Below are 13,973 nucleotides of genomic sequence, written 5' to 3'. Positions count from 1 at the left end.
CCAGCCTAACCCCTCAGGACAGACCCCCCCCAGCCTGACCCCTCAGGACATACTCCCCCTCCCAGCCTGACCCCTCAGGACAGACCCCTCCTCCCAGCCTGACCCCTCAGGACAGACCCCCCCTCCCAGCCTAACCCCTCAGGACAGATCCCCCCTCCCAGCCTGACCCCTCAGGATAGACCCCCCCTCCCAGCCTAACCCCTCAGGACAGACCCCCCCTCCCAGCCTAACCCCTCAGGACAGACCCCCCCCAGCCTAACCCCTCAGGACAGCCCCCCCTCCCAGCCTAACCCCTCAGGACAGACCCCCCCCAGCCTGACCCCTCAGGACATACTCCCCCTCCCAGCCTGACCCCTCAGGACAGACCCCTCCTCCCAGCCTGACCCCTCAGGACAGACCCCCCCTCCCAGCCTAACCCCTCAGGACAGACCCCCCCCCCAGCCTAACCCCTCAGGACAGACCCCCCCCTCCCAGCCTAACCCCTCAGGACAGACGCCTGCTCCCAGCCTAACCCCTCAGGACAGACCCCCCCCCCCCCTCCCAGCCTAACCCCTCAGGACAGATCCCCCCTCCCAGCCTGACCCCTCAGGATAGACCCCCCCTCCCAGCCTAACCCCTCAGGACAGACCCCCCCTCCCAGCCTAACCCCTCAGGACAGACCCCCCCCAGCCTAACCCCTCAGGACAGCCCCCCCTCCCAGCCTAACCCCTCAGGACAGACCCCCCCCAGCCTGACCCCTCAGGACATACTCCCCCTCCCAGCCTGACCCCTCAGGACAGACCCCCCCTCCCAGCCTAACCCCTCAGGACATACCCCCCCTCCCAGCCTAACCCCTCAGGACAGACCCCCCCCCTCCCAGCCTGACCCCCTCAGGACATACTCCCCCTCCCAGCCTGACCCCTCAGGACAGACCCCCCCTCCCAGCCTAACCCCTCAGGACATACCCTCCTCCCAGCCTAACCCCTCAGGACAAACCCCCCTCCTGCCCTAACCCCTCAGGAAAACCCCCCCCCCCCTCCTCCCAGCCTAACCCCTCAGGACAGACCCCTCCTCCCAGCCTAACTCCTCAGGACAGATCCCTCCTCCCAGCCTAACTCCTCACAACAGACTAACCCCCCCATAGCCTAACCCCTCAGTACAGACCCCCTTCCCAACCCCACAGGACAGACCCCCACTCCCAGCCTAACCACTCAGGACAGACCCCCTCTGCCAGCCTAACCCCTCAGGACAGACCTCCCCCCACCCAGCCTAACCCCTCAGGACAAACCCCCCTCCCATCCTAACCCCTCAGGACAGACCCCCCCCTACCAGCCTAACCCCTCAGGACAGACCCCCCACCAGCCTAACTGCCCTCAGGACATACCCCCATCCCTCCCAGCCTATCCCCTCAGGACAGACCCCCATCCCTCCAAGCCTAACCCCCCTCAGGACAGACCCCACCCTCCCAGCCTAACCCCTCAGGACAGACCCCACCCTCCCAGCCAAACCCCTTAGGACAGACCCCCCTCCCATCTTAGTGATGATTCCCCCCCCCCCCCCCCTGAGAATAACCCTTCAATGCAGACTCCCTCCCTCCAGTTAATTGCTCATTACAGACACCCCCCACCAATCTGACCCCAGGCTGAGATGATGCCATCTGCTGCAGTCAGGGGGAACCATTAAACAGAATGAACTCTCCAGCGCTCCAGGGATCAAATGCCAAAGGAAAGCCGGGGGAACCAGGACCAAAATCACCTACGGATAGCCTTTCAGAGATGCTGCCCTCCTCAGATAGGGAACTCAACAACTGAAAAATGAGCAAACAGGAGACACAAACCCCGAGTGCATTACCCAAGGTGTGTGAAAAGTAAAGAGGATGAAAACATACTCCCAAACATGGCATGAATGTAAAGCTTTGTAGAACGGTATTGTGATGGGAGTGACTCTGGGTGGGGGGCCCATGAAACACAAATCACTTTGGAGAGGTGGGGAGACCCCTGTCTCAGCTCCCCATATCCCTCTTATGTGTAAGTCACCCTGTGCCTGTTAGGGGTACAGGGTGATCTGTTCTAATATTGGGGGGGGGGGGGCTTTGTCTCAGACTGTGTAGACGTGTTTAGGAGATAGGTGGGGTGGGGGTTGTTGATTGTTTAATGTCATGTGGTTGCATCCCATTGTTCTATTGTGTGTCTGGCTTGGGAGCAAACTATTATGGGATGTATGTGTTTATGTGTATTAGCTTAGTGGGGGGGGTGTCTCCAGCAGCCCTCCCTCCTGATGGGACTGTCTGCTGGTGTGAAGTTTGAATACCTGTGTGTCACTTGTTACTAAATGTAGATTGGCCCTTTTTGTGTCATTATGCAGGGAGGGGGGATTGTCCCCGGAGTGTATATATATCTTGTATCTGTTTTCAGATAAAGTAGTCTACTTCCTGGTTTCCTTCAAGATTGGTGTCGTCTAGTCTTGTATGGTCGGCTGTGGTGTCTGTTGTCGGTGTTTGGACGGGGAAGCAGTATTCTAACGGAAGTACTCAAGCACAGTCTGGGTCGGTTCCATTGCAGGTAGAGACGGACATGACGGGTGTGGCGGGGTGTCCGACTGTCAGTATGGTTGGCCCGCTGACGCGTTTCGGGGACGAGTCCCTTTCCTCAGAGCTGGTAGACAATGTAATTGGAAGAAAAATGTGTCATCCTAACCATAAATCATGTTTATCCGGGTCACTGATCACCAATGTGTATAGTACTCAGTACATGAGATCCGGGATTACAGAACCAGGCAGAGATGGGGATTGAACCCATGATCTTTGATTTACGAGACCAACGCCTTACCACTTGGCCACTGCGCCCTCTATAGGAGAAGCTGATTTATGTCACACTCTGAGAACGCACACAAGTGGTATCTGATCTTTGTATTTAGTGGTATTCTCTCATGATTGGTTGGATACAAATGCCGATTATCCCCACTAATGATTAGATCATCCAACAAACCTTCTTATAACTACAAATATTCACTAAATTCTACTGGTTTCCGGCCTTATACAGAAAACTTCTGATTCATGCCATTGATTGTGTACATTTGTGTTGATAGCTGTGATTGGTCACAGTGATCACATAATACAGACTGGGCCAATTACAGCCTATCTGTACCATGTGATTAGTTGTGGCCAATCACAGCTAATCACAAACATACACACGGAATTAATTGACTTCATTCAGTAACAATACTTTCTTGTAGAAGTGAATTTCCTTCCTATAGGCAGTCATCAGTAGTAGTACAATGTAACTATGGTAACGTGATATTGTTCTGCTCAGAGTGTTAACAAAATGTAAAAAAAAAAGAAAAAAAAAAGAAAAAAAGGATAGAATTGTTTTACATCCTGTCACCAGTCAGTGTCCCGGATCACGCCATACTAGTCATATGATGACGCCGTACATCACTGGTGACGGTATGCACAAAAAAGTGAAAATTTAGTTTTTTAATATTCCAAAAAAATTGTGGCAAAAAATACAACTTCAAGAAAGCTCTCCATGCCTCTTACATTGTGAGCCCCTAACCTGACACAGGCTGGATGACCTATATGTACCTCCTCCAGCCTGATTGTGCCTCCCGTCCATGGAGGGTGTACTGGGGGCCGGTGATAATTGTGTACCTGCAGTTGTGTTATGGTCACTGCAACCCAAATGTTCCCTTTTATGAACATGATTATCAGGTTCCCTAGTCTATCACAAATGTTCATAATACTCAGTACATGAGATCCGGGATTACAGAACCAGGCACAGATGGGGATTGAACCCATGATCTTTGGTTTACGAGACCAACGCCTTACCACTTGGCCACTGCGCCCTCTATAGGAGAGATGGTTCTATGTCACCCTGTGAGATTGCACACAATTTGACATTTGTACTTTGTGCGTCTGCCAATACAGTTGGAGCCCCCCTTTAAATCTGAAGCCACCTTTACCTCAGATGCCCCCTTTAACTGAGTCTTCTCATCCCATCAGAGCCCCCCCAGTGATCAGATTGTACTGTGTAAGTTACAAGGTGAGAGGCTGCAGCCGAGGCTGATCTGTGTCAGACATCTGTGAACAGAGATAAGAATTGAACAGGCACCAGGGTTTACACAATTGTGCCATCTCCGAGCCCCCATCTCAGTGCCAGGCGTCTCTGGGTGTTGCCTAAACAAAAATGGCTCCTATTTGCCTATTGTGGCCCTTGGTATATATTGTATCTGTCTGAACTAATGTCCTTGCTGGATGGAAATACTCGTCAGGTTACCTGTAAGGGCTGTTCACATAGAAACATGTATTACAATGCAGGAAATCTCACACAATGCTGGGGGTCCATGTAAGGGGCAAAGGAATACAAATCTTCTGTTCTCAATAGATCTGCATTGGGTTGAGGAGCATTTATGTGCAAAATGTAACAATTGTCTTCTATGAGTCCATGTAGTGACCTGCGTTCTCTTCTCCCCCCCAGCCTAACCCATCAGGAAAGACCCCCCCCAGCCTGACCCCTCAGGACATACCCCCCCTCCCAGCCTGACCCCTCAGGACAGACCCCTCCTCTCAGCCTGACCCCTCAGGACAGACCCCCCCTCCCAGCCTAACCCCTCAGGACATACCCCCCCTCCCAGCCTAACCCCTCAGGACAGACCCCCCCTCCCAGCCTGACCCCCTCAGGACATACCCCCCTCCCAGCCTGATCTCTCAGGACATACCCTCCTCCCAGCCTAACCCCTCAGGACATACCCCTCTCCTGCCCTAACCCCTCAGGAAAGACCCCCCCTTCCTCCCAGCCTAACCCCTCAGGACATACCCCCCCCTCCCAGCCTAACCCCTCAGGACATACCCCCCCCCTCCCAGCCTAACCCCTCAGGACAGACCCCCCCTCCTCTCAGCCTAACCCCTCAGGACAGTCCCCTCCTTCTCCCAGCCTAACCCCTCAGGACAGACCCCTCCTTCTCCCAGCCTAACTCCTCAGGACAGTCCCCCCCTCCCAGCCTAACCCCTCACAACAGACTAACCCCCCCCCATAGCCTAACCCCTCAGTACAGACCCCCTTCCCAACCCCACAGGACAGACCCCCACTCCCAGCCTAACCACTCAGGATAGACCCCCTCTGCCAGCCTAACCCCTCAGGACAGACCTCCCCCCACCCAGCCTAACCCCTCAGGACAAACCCCCCTCCCATCCTAACCCCTCAGGACAGACCCCCCCCCTACCAGCCTAACCCCTCAGGACAGACCCCGCACCAGCCTAACTGCCCTCAGGACATACCCCCATCCCTCCCAGCCTATCCCCTCAGGACAGACCCCCATCCCTCCAAGCCTAACCCCCCTCAGGACAGACCCCACCCTCCCAGTCTAACCCCTCAGGACAGACCCCACCCTCCCAGCCAAACCCCTTAGGACAGACCCCCCTCCCATCTTAGTGATGATTCCCCCCACCCCCCTGAGAATAACCCTTCAATGCAGACTCCCTCCCTCCAGTTAATTGCTCATTACAGACACCCCCCACCAATCTGACCCCAGGCTGAGATGATGCCATCTGCTGCAGTCAGGGGGAACCATTAAACAGCATAAACTCTCCAGCGCTTCAGGGATCAAATGCCAAAGGAAAGCCGGGGGAACCAGGACCAAAATCACCTACGGATAGCCTTTCGGAGATATTGCCCTCCTCAGATAGGGAACTCAACAACTGAAAAATGAGCAAACAGGAGACACAAACCCCGAGTGCATTACCCAAGGTGTGTGAAAAGTAAAGAGGATGAAAACATACTCCCAAACATGGCATGAATGTAAAGCTTTGTAGAACGGTATTGTGATGGGAGTGACTTTGGGTGGGGGGTCCATGGAACACAAATCACTTTGGAGAGGTGGGGAGACCCCTGTCTTAGCTCCCTATATCCCTCTTATGTGTAAGTCTCCCTGTGCCTGTTAGGGGTACAGGGTGATCTGTCCTAATATTGGGGGGACTTTGTCTCAGACTGTGTAGACATGTTTAGGAGATAGGTGGGGTGGGGGTTGTAGATTGTTTAATGCCATGTGGTTGCATCCCATTGTTCTATTGTTTGTCTTGCTTGGGAGCAAACTATTATGGGATGTATGTGTTTATGTGTATTAGATTAGTGGGGGGGTGTTTCCAGCAGCCCTCCCTCCTGATGGGACTGTGTGCTGGTGTGAAGTTTGAATACCTGTGTGTCACTTGTTACTAAATATAGATTGGCCCGCCCTGTGTCATTATGCAGGGAGGGGGGATTGTCCCCGGAGTGAATATATATCTTGTATCTGTTTTCAGATAAAGTAGTCTACTTCCTGGTTTGCTTCAAGATTGGTGTCGTCTAGTCTTGTATGGTCGGCTGTGGTGTCTGTTGTCGGTGTTTGGACGGGGAAGCAGTATTCTAACGGAAGTACTCAAGCACAGTCTGGGTCGGTTCCATTGCAGGTAGAGACGGACATTACGGGTGTGGCGGGGTGTCCGACTGTCAGTATGGTTGGCCCACTGACGCGTTTCGGGGACGAGTCCCTTTCCTCAGAGCTGGTAGACAATGTAATTGGAAGAAAAATGTGTCATCCTACCCATAAATCATGTTTATCCGGGTCACTGATCACCAATGTGTATAGTACTCAGTACATGAGATCCAGGATTACAGAACCAGGCACAGATGGGGATTGAACCCATGATCTTTGGTTTACGAGACCAACGCCTCACCACTTGGCCACTGCGCCCTCTATAGGGGAAGCTGATTTATGTCACACTCTGAGAACGCACACAAGTGGTATCTGATCTTTGTATTTAGTGGTATTCTCTCATGATTGGTTGGATACAAATGCCGATTATCCCCACTAATGATTAGATCATCCAACAAACCTTCTTATAACTACAAATATTCACTAAATTCTACTGGTGTATGGCCGGCCTTATACAGAAAACTTCTGATTCATGCCATTGATTGTGTACAATTGTGTTGATAGCTGTGATTGGTCACAGTGATCACATAATACAGACTGGGCCAATTACAGCCTATCTGTACCATGTGATTAGTTGTGGCCAATCACAGCTAATCACAAACATACACACGGAATTAATTGACTTCATTCAGTAACAATACTTTCTTGTAGAAGTGAATTTCCTTCCTATAGGCAGTCATCAGTAGTAGTACAATGTAACTATGGTAACGTGATATTGCTCTGCTCAGAGTGTTAACAAAATGTAAAAAAAAAAGAAAAAAAAAAGAAAAAAAGGATAGAATTGTTTTACATCCTGTCACCAGTCAGTGTCCCGGATCACGCCATACTAGTCATATGATGACGCCGTACATCACTGGTGACGGTATGCACAAAAAAGTGAAAATTTAGTTTTTTAATATTCCAAAAAAATTGTGGCAAAAAATACAACTTCAAGAAAGCTCTCCATGCCTCTTACATTGTGAGCCCCTAACCTGACACAGGCTGGATGACCTATATTTACCTCCTCCAGCCTGATTGTGCCTCCCGTCCATGGAGGGTGTACTGGGGGCCGGTGATAATTGGGGAACTGAAGTTGTGTTATGGTCACTGCGACCCAAATGTTCCCTTTTATGAACATGATTATCGGGTTCTCTAGTCTATCACAAATGTTCATAATACTCAGTACATGAGATCCGGGATTACAGAACCAGGCACAGATGGGGATTGAACCCATGATCTTTGGTTTACGAGACCAACGCCTCACCACTTGGCCACTGCGCCCTCTATAGGAGAGATGGTTCTATGTCACCCTGTGAGATTGCACACAATTTGACATTTGTACTTTGTGCGTCTGCCAATACAGTTGGAGCCCCCCTTTAAATCTGAAGCCACCTTCAAATCAGATGCCCCCTTTAACTGAGTCTTCTCATCCCATCAGAGCCCCCCCAGTGATCAGATTGTACAGTGTAAGTTACAAGGTGAGAGGCTGCAGCAGGGGCTGATCTGTGTCAGACATCTGTGAACATAGATAAGAATTGAACAGGCACCAGGGTTCACACAATTGTGCCATCTCCGAGCCCCCATCTCAGTGCTGGGCGTCTCTGGGTGTTGCCTAAACAAAAATGGCTCCTATTTGCCTATTGTGGCCCTTGGTATATATTGTATCTGTCTGAACTAATGTCCTTGCTGGATGGAAATACTCGTCAGGTTACCTGTAAGGGCTGTTCACATAGAAACATGTATTACAATGCAGGAAATCTCACACAATGCTGGGGGTCCATGTAAGGGACAAAGGAATACAAATCTTCTGTTCTCAATAGATCTGCATTGGGTTGAGGAGCATTTATGTGCAAAATGTAACAATTGTCTTCTATGAGTCCTTGTAGTGACCTGCGTTCTCTTCTCCCCCCCAGCCTAACCCATCAGGAAAGACCCCCCCCCAGCCTGACCCCTCAGGACATACCCCCCCTCCCAGCCTAACCCCTCAGGACAGACCCCTCCTCCCAGCCTGACCCCTCAGGACAGACCCCCCCTCCCAGCCTAACCCCTCAGGACATACCCCCCCTCCCAGCTTAACCCCTCAGGACAGACCCCCCCCTCCCAGCCTGACCCCCTCAGGACATACCCCCCTCCCAGCCTGATCTCTCAGGACATACCCTCCTCCCAGCCTAACCCCTCAGGACATACCCCCCTCCTGCCCTAACCCCTCAGGAAAGACCCCCCCCTCCTCCCAGCCTAACCCCTCAGGACATACCCCCCCTCCCAGCCTAACCCCTCAGGACATACCCCCCCCTCCCAGCCTAACCCCTCAGGACAGACCCCCCCTCCTCTCAGCCTAACCCCTCAGGACAGACCCCTCCTTCTCCCAGCCTAACCCCTCAGGACAGACCCCTCCTCCCAGCCTAACTCCTCAGGACAGTCCCCCCCTCCCAGCCTAACCCCTCACAACAGACTAACCCCCCCCATAGCCTAACCCCTCAGTACAGACCCCCTTCCCAACCCCACAGGACAGACCCCCACTCCCAGCCTAACCACTCAGGATAGACCCCCTCTGCCAGCCTAACCCCTCAGGACAGACCTCCCCCCACCCAGCCTAACCCCTCAGGACAAACCCCCCTCCCATCCTAACCCCTCAGGACAGACCCCCCCCTACCAGCCTAACCCCTCAGGACAGACCCCCCACCAGCCTAACTGCCCTCAGGACATACCCCCATCCCTCCCAGCCTATCCCCTCAGGACAGACCCCCATCTCTCCAAGCCTAACCCCCCTCAGGACAGACCCCACCCTCCCAGCCTAACCCCTCAGGACAGACCCCACCCTCCCAGCCAAACCCCTTAGGACAGACCCCCCTCCCATCTTAGTGATGATTCCCCCCACCCCCCTGAGAATAACCCTTCAATGCAGACTCCCTCCCTCCAGTTAATTGCTCATTACAGACACCCCCCACCAATCCAACCCCAGGCTGAGATGATGCCATCTGCTGCAGTCAGGGGGAACCATTAAACAGAATGAACTCTCCAGCGCTCCAGGGATCAAATGCCAAAGGAAAGCCGGGGGAACCAGGACCAAAATCACCTACGGATAGCCTTTCGGAGATATTGCCCTCCTCAGATAGGGAAATCAACAACTGAAAAATGAGCAAACAGGAGACACAAACCCCGAGTGCATTACCCAAGGTGTGTGAAAAGTAAAGAGGATGAAAACATACTCCCAAACATGGCATGAATGTAAAGCTTTGTAGAACGGTATTGTGATGGGAGTGACTCTGGGTGGGGGGCCCATGGAACACAAATCACTTTGGAGAGGTGGGGAGACCCCTGTCTCAGCTCTCCATATCCCTCTTATGTGTAAGTCACCCTGTGCCTGTTAGGGGTGCAGGATGATCTGTCCTAATATTGGGGGGGGGGGGCTTTGTCTCAGACTGTGTAGACATGTCTAGGAGATAGGTGGGGTGGGGGTTGTTGATTGTTTAATGTCATGTGGTCGCATCCCATTGTTCTATTGTGTGTCTGGCTTGGGAGCAAACTATTATGGGATGTATATGTTTATGTGTATTAGCTTAGTGGGGGGGGGGTGTCCCCAGCAGCCCTCCCTCCTGATGGGACTGTCTGCTGGTGTGAAGTTTGAATACCTGTGTGTCACTTGTTACTAAATATAGATTGGCCCTTTTTGTGTCATTATGCAGGGAGGGGGGATTGTCCCCGGAGTGTATATATATTTTGTATCTGTTTTCAGATAAAGTAGTCTACTTCCTGGTTTACTTCAAGATTGGTGTCGTCTAGTCTTGTATGGTCGGCTGTGGTGTCTGTTGTCGGTGTTTGGACGGGGAAGCAGTATTCTAACGGAAGTACTCAAGCACAGTCTGGGTCGGTTCCATTGCAGGTAGAGATGGACATAACAGTGGCGGGGTGTCCGACTGTCAGTATGGTCGGCTTACTGATGCGTTTCGGGGACGAGTCCCTTTCCTCAGAGCTGGTAGACAATGTAATTGGAAGAAAAATGTGTCATCCTAACCATAAATCATGTTTATCCGGGTCACTGATCACCAATGTGTATAGTACTCAGTACATGAGATCCGGGATTACAGAACCAGGCACAGATGGGGATTGAACCCATGATCTTTGGTTTACGAGACCAACGCCTTACCACTTGGCCACTGCGCCCTCTATAGGGGAAGCTGTTTTATGTCACACTCTGAGAACGCACACAAGTGGTATCTGATCTTTGTGTTTAGTGGTATTCTCTCATGATTGGTTGGATACAAATGCCGATTATCCCCACTAATGATTAGATCATCCAACAAACCTTCTTATAACTACAAATATTCACTAAATTCTACTGGTTTCCGGCCTTATACAGAAAACTTCTGATTCATGCCATTGATTGTGTACAATTGTGTTGATAGCTATGATTGGTTACAGTGATCACATAGTACAGACTGGGCCAATTACAGCCTATCTGTACCATGTGATTAGTTGTGGCCAATCACAGCTAATCACAAACATACACACGGAATTAATTGACTTCATTCAGTAACAATACTTTCTTGTAGAAGTGAATTTCCTTCCTATAGGCAGTCATCAGTAGTAGTACAATGTAACTATGGTAACGTGATATTGCTCTGCTCAGAGTGTTAACAAAATGTAAAAAAAAAAAGAAAAAAAAAAGAAAAAAAGGATAGAATTGTTATACATCCTGTCACCAGTCAGTGTCCCGGATCACGCCATACTAGTCATATGATGACGCCGTACATCACTGGTGACGGTATGCACAAAAAAGTGAAAATTTAGTTTTTTAATATTCCAAAAAAATTGTGGCAAAAAAATACAACTTCAAGAAAGCTCTCCATGCCTCTTACATTGTGAGCCCCTAACCTGACACAGGCTGGATGACCTATATGTACCTCCTCCAGCCTGATTGTGCCTCCCGTCCATGGAGGGTGTACTGGGGGCCGGTGATAATTGGGGAACTGAAGTTGTGTTATGGTCACTGCGACCCAAATGTTCCCTTTTATGAACATGATTATCAGGTTCCCTAGTCTATCACAAATGTTCATAATACTCAGTACATGAGATCCGGGATTACAGAACCAGGCACAGACGGGGATTGAACCCATGATCTTTGGTTTACGAGACCAACGCCTTACCACTTGGCCACTGCGCCCCCTATAGGAGAGATGGTTCTATGTCACCCTGTGAGATTGCACACAATTTGACATTTGTACTTTGTGCGTCTGCCAATACAGTTGGAGCCCCCCTTTAAATCTGAAGCCACCTTTACCTCAGATGCCCCCCTTTAACTGAGTCTTCTCATCCCATCAGAGCCCCCCCAGTGATCAGATTGTACTGTGTAAGTTACAAGGTGAGAGGCTGCAGCAGAGGCTGATCTGCGTCAGACATCTGTGAACAGAGATAAGAATTGAACAGGCACCAGGGTTTACACAATTGTGCCATCTCCGAGCCCCCATCTCAGTGCCAGGCGTCTCTGGGTGTTGCCTAAACAAAAATGGCTCCTATTTGCCTATTGTGGCCCTTGGTATATATTGAATCTGTCTGAACTAATGTCCTTGCTGGATGGAAATACTCGTCAGGTTACCTGTAAGGGCTGTTCACATAGAAACATGTATTACAATGCAGGAAATCTCACACAATGCTGGGGGTCCATGTAAGGGACAAAGGAATACAAATCTTCTGTTCTCAATAGATCTGCATTGGGTTGAGGAGCATTTATGTGCAAAATGTAACAATTGTCTTCTATGAGTCCTTGTAGTGACCTGCGTTCTCTTCTCCCCCCCAGCCTAACCCATCAGGAAAGACCCCCCCCAGCCTGACCCCTCAGGACATACCCCCCCTCCCAGCCTGACCCCTCAGGACAGACCCCTCCTCCCAGCCTGACCCCTCAGGACAGACCCCCCCTCCCAGCCTAACCCCTCAGGACAGACCCCCCCTCCCAGCCTAACCCCTCAGGACAGACCCCCCCCAGCCTAACCCCTCAGGACAGACCCCCCCCTCCCAGCCTAACCCCTCAGGACAGACACCTGCTCCCAGCCTAACCCCTCGGGACAGACCCCCCCCCCCCCTCCCAGCCTAACCCCTCAGGACAGATCCCCCCTCCCAGCCTGACCCCTCAGGATAGACCCCCCCTCCCAGCCTAACCCCTCAGGACAGACCCCCCCTCCCAGCCTAACCCCTCAGGACAGACCCCCCCCAGCCTGACCCCTCAGGACATACTCCCCCTCCCAGCCTGACCCCTCAGGACAGACCCCTCCTCCCAGCCTGACCCCTCAGGACAGACCCCCCCTCCCAGCCTAACCCCTCAGGACAGATCCCCCCTCCCAGCCTGACCCCTCAGGATAGACCCCACCTCCCAGCCTAACCCCTCAGGACAGACCCCCCCTCCCAGCCTAACCCCTCAGGACAGACCCCCCCCAGCCTAACCCCTCAGGACAGCCCCCCCTCCCAGCCTAACCCCTCAGGACAGACCCCCCCCAGCCTGACCCCTCAGGACATACTCCCCCTCCCAGCCTGACCCCTCAGGACAGACCCCTCCTCCCAGCCTGACCCCTCAGGACAGACCCCCCCTCCCAGCCTAACCCCTCAGGACAGACCCCCCCTCCCAGCCTAACCCCTCAGGACAGACCCCCCCCCCAGCCTAACCCCTCAGGACAGACCCCCCCCCTCCCAGCCTAACCCCTCAGGACAGACGCCTGCTCCCAGCCTAACCCCTCAGGACAGACCCCCCCCCCTCCCAGCCTAACCCCTCAGGACAGATCCCCCCTCCCAGCCTGACCCCTCAGGATAGACCCCCCCTCCCAGCCTAACCCCTCAGGACAGACCCCCCCTCCCAGCCTAACCCCTCAGAACAGACCCCCCCCAGCCTAACCCCTCAGGACAGCCCCCCCTCCCAGCCTAACCCCTCAGGACAGACCCCCCCCAGCCTGACCCCTCAGGACATACTCCCCCTCCCAGCCTGACCCCTCAGGACAGACCCCTCCTCCCAGCCTGACCCCTCAGGACAGACCCCCCCTCCCAGCCTAACCCCTCAGGACATACCCCCCCTCCCAGCCTAACCCCTCAGGACAGACCCCCCCCCTCCCAGCCTGACCCCCTCAGGACATACCCCCCTCCCAGCCTGATCTCTCAGGACATACCCTCCTCCCAGCCTAACCCCTCAGGACATACCCCCCTCCTGCCCTAACCCCTCAGGAAAGACCCCCCCCCCTCCTCCCAGCCTAACCCCTCAGGACAGACCCCTCCTTCTCCTAGCCTAACACCTCAGAACAGATCCCTCCTCCCAGCCTAACTCCTCACAACAGACTAACCCCCCCATAGCCTAACCCCTCAGTACAGACTCCCTTCCCAACCCCACAGGACAGACCCCCACTCCCAGCCTAACCACTCAGGACAGACCCCCTCTGCCAGCCTAACCCCTCAGGACAGACCTCCCCCCACCCAGCCTAACCCCTCAGGACAAACCCCCCTCCCATCCTAACCCCTCAGGACAGACCCTCCCCTACCAGCCTAACCCCTCAGGACAGACCCCCCAC

The 13,973-nt window shown here is 53.0% G+C and overlaps 6 non-coding genes across 6 annotated transcripts; all 6 read right to left on the bottom strand.

Annotated features, from left to right (window-relative positions):
- Nucleotides 1-2,752: 2,752 nt before the first annotated feature.
- Nucleotides 2,753-2,824, bottom strand: TRNAT-CGU (transfer RNA threonine (anticodon CGU)). Its single transcript has one exon. It is a non-coding gene; the product is annotated as a tRNA-Thr (tRNA).
- Nucleotides 2,825-3,750: 926 nt separating this feature from the next.
- On the bottom strand, nucleotides 3,751-3,822 carry TRNAT-CGU (transfer RNA threonine (anticodon CGU)). The gene has a single exon. It is a non-coding gene; the product is annotated as a tRNA-Thr (tRNA).
- Nucleotides 3,823-6,633: 2,811 nt separating this feature from the next.
- Nucleotides 6,634-6,705, bottom strand: TRNAT-CGU (transfer RNA threonine (anticodon CGU)). The gene has a single exon. It is a non-coding gene; the product is annotated as a tRNA-Thr (tRNA).
- A 930-nt stretch (nucleotides 6,706-7,635) lies between these two features.
- TRNAT-CGU (transfer RNA threonine (anticodon CGU)) lies at nucleotides 7,636-7,707 on the bottom strand. The gene has a single exon. It is a non-coding gene; the product is annotated as a tRNA-Thr (tRNA).
- A 2,811-nt stretch (nucleotides 7,708-10,518) lies between these two features.
- TRNAT-CGU (transfer RNA threonine (anticodon CGU)) lies at nucleotides 10,519-10,590 on the bottom strand. The gene has a single exon. It is a non-coding gene; the product is annotated as a tRNA-Thr (tRNA).
- Nucleotides 10,591-11,518: 928 nt separating this feature from the next.
- Nucleotides 11,519-11,590, bottom strand: TRNAT-CGU (transfer RNA threonine (anticodon CGU)). The gene has a single exon. It is a non-coding gene; the product is annotated as a tRNA-Thr (tRNA).
- Nucleotides 11,591-13,973: the final 2,383 nt, after the last annotated feature.

This window comes from Staurois parvus, unplaced genomic scaffold (assembly GCF_062004578.1).
Source record: "Staurois parvus isolate SC_StPar_1 unplaced genomic scaffold, SC_StPar_1.0 ptg001478l, whole genome shotgun sequence".
Taxonomy (NCBI): domain Eukaryota; kingdom Metazoa; phylum Chordata; class Amphibia; order Anura; family Ranidae; genus Staurois; species Staurois parvus.
Note: the sequence above shows the minus strand (reverse complement) of the source record. Positions and strands in the feature narration are given on the sequence as shown.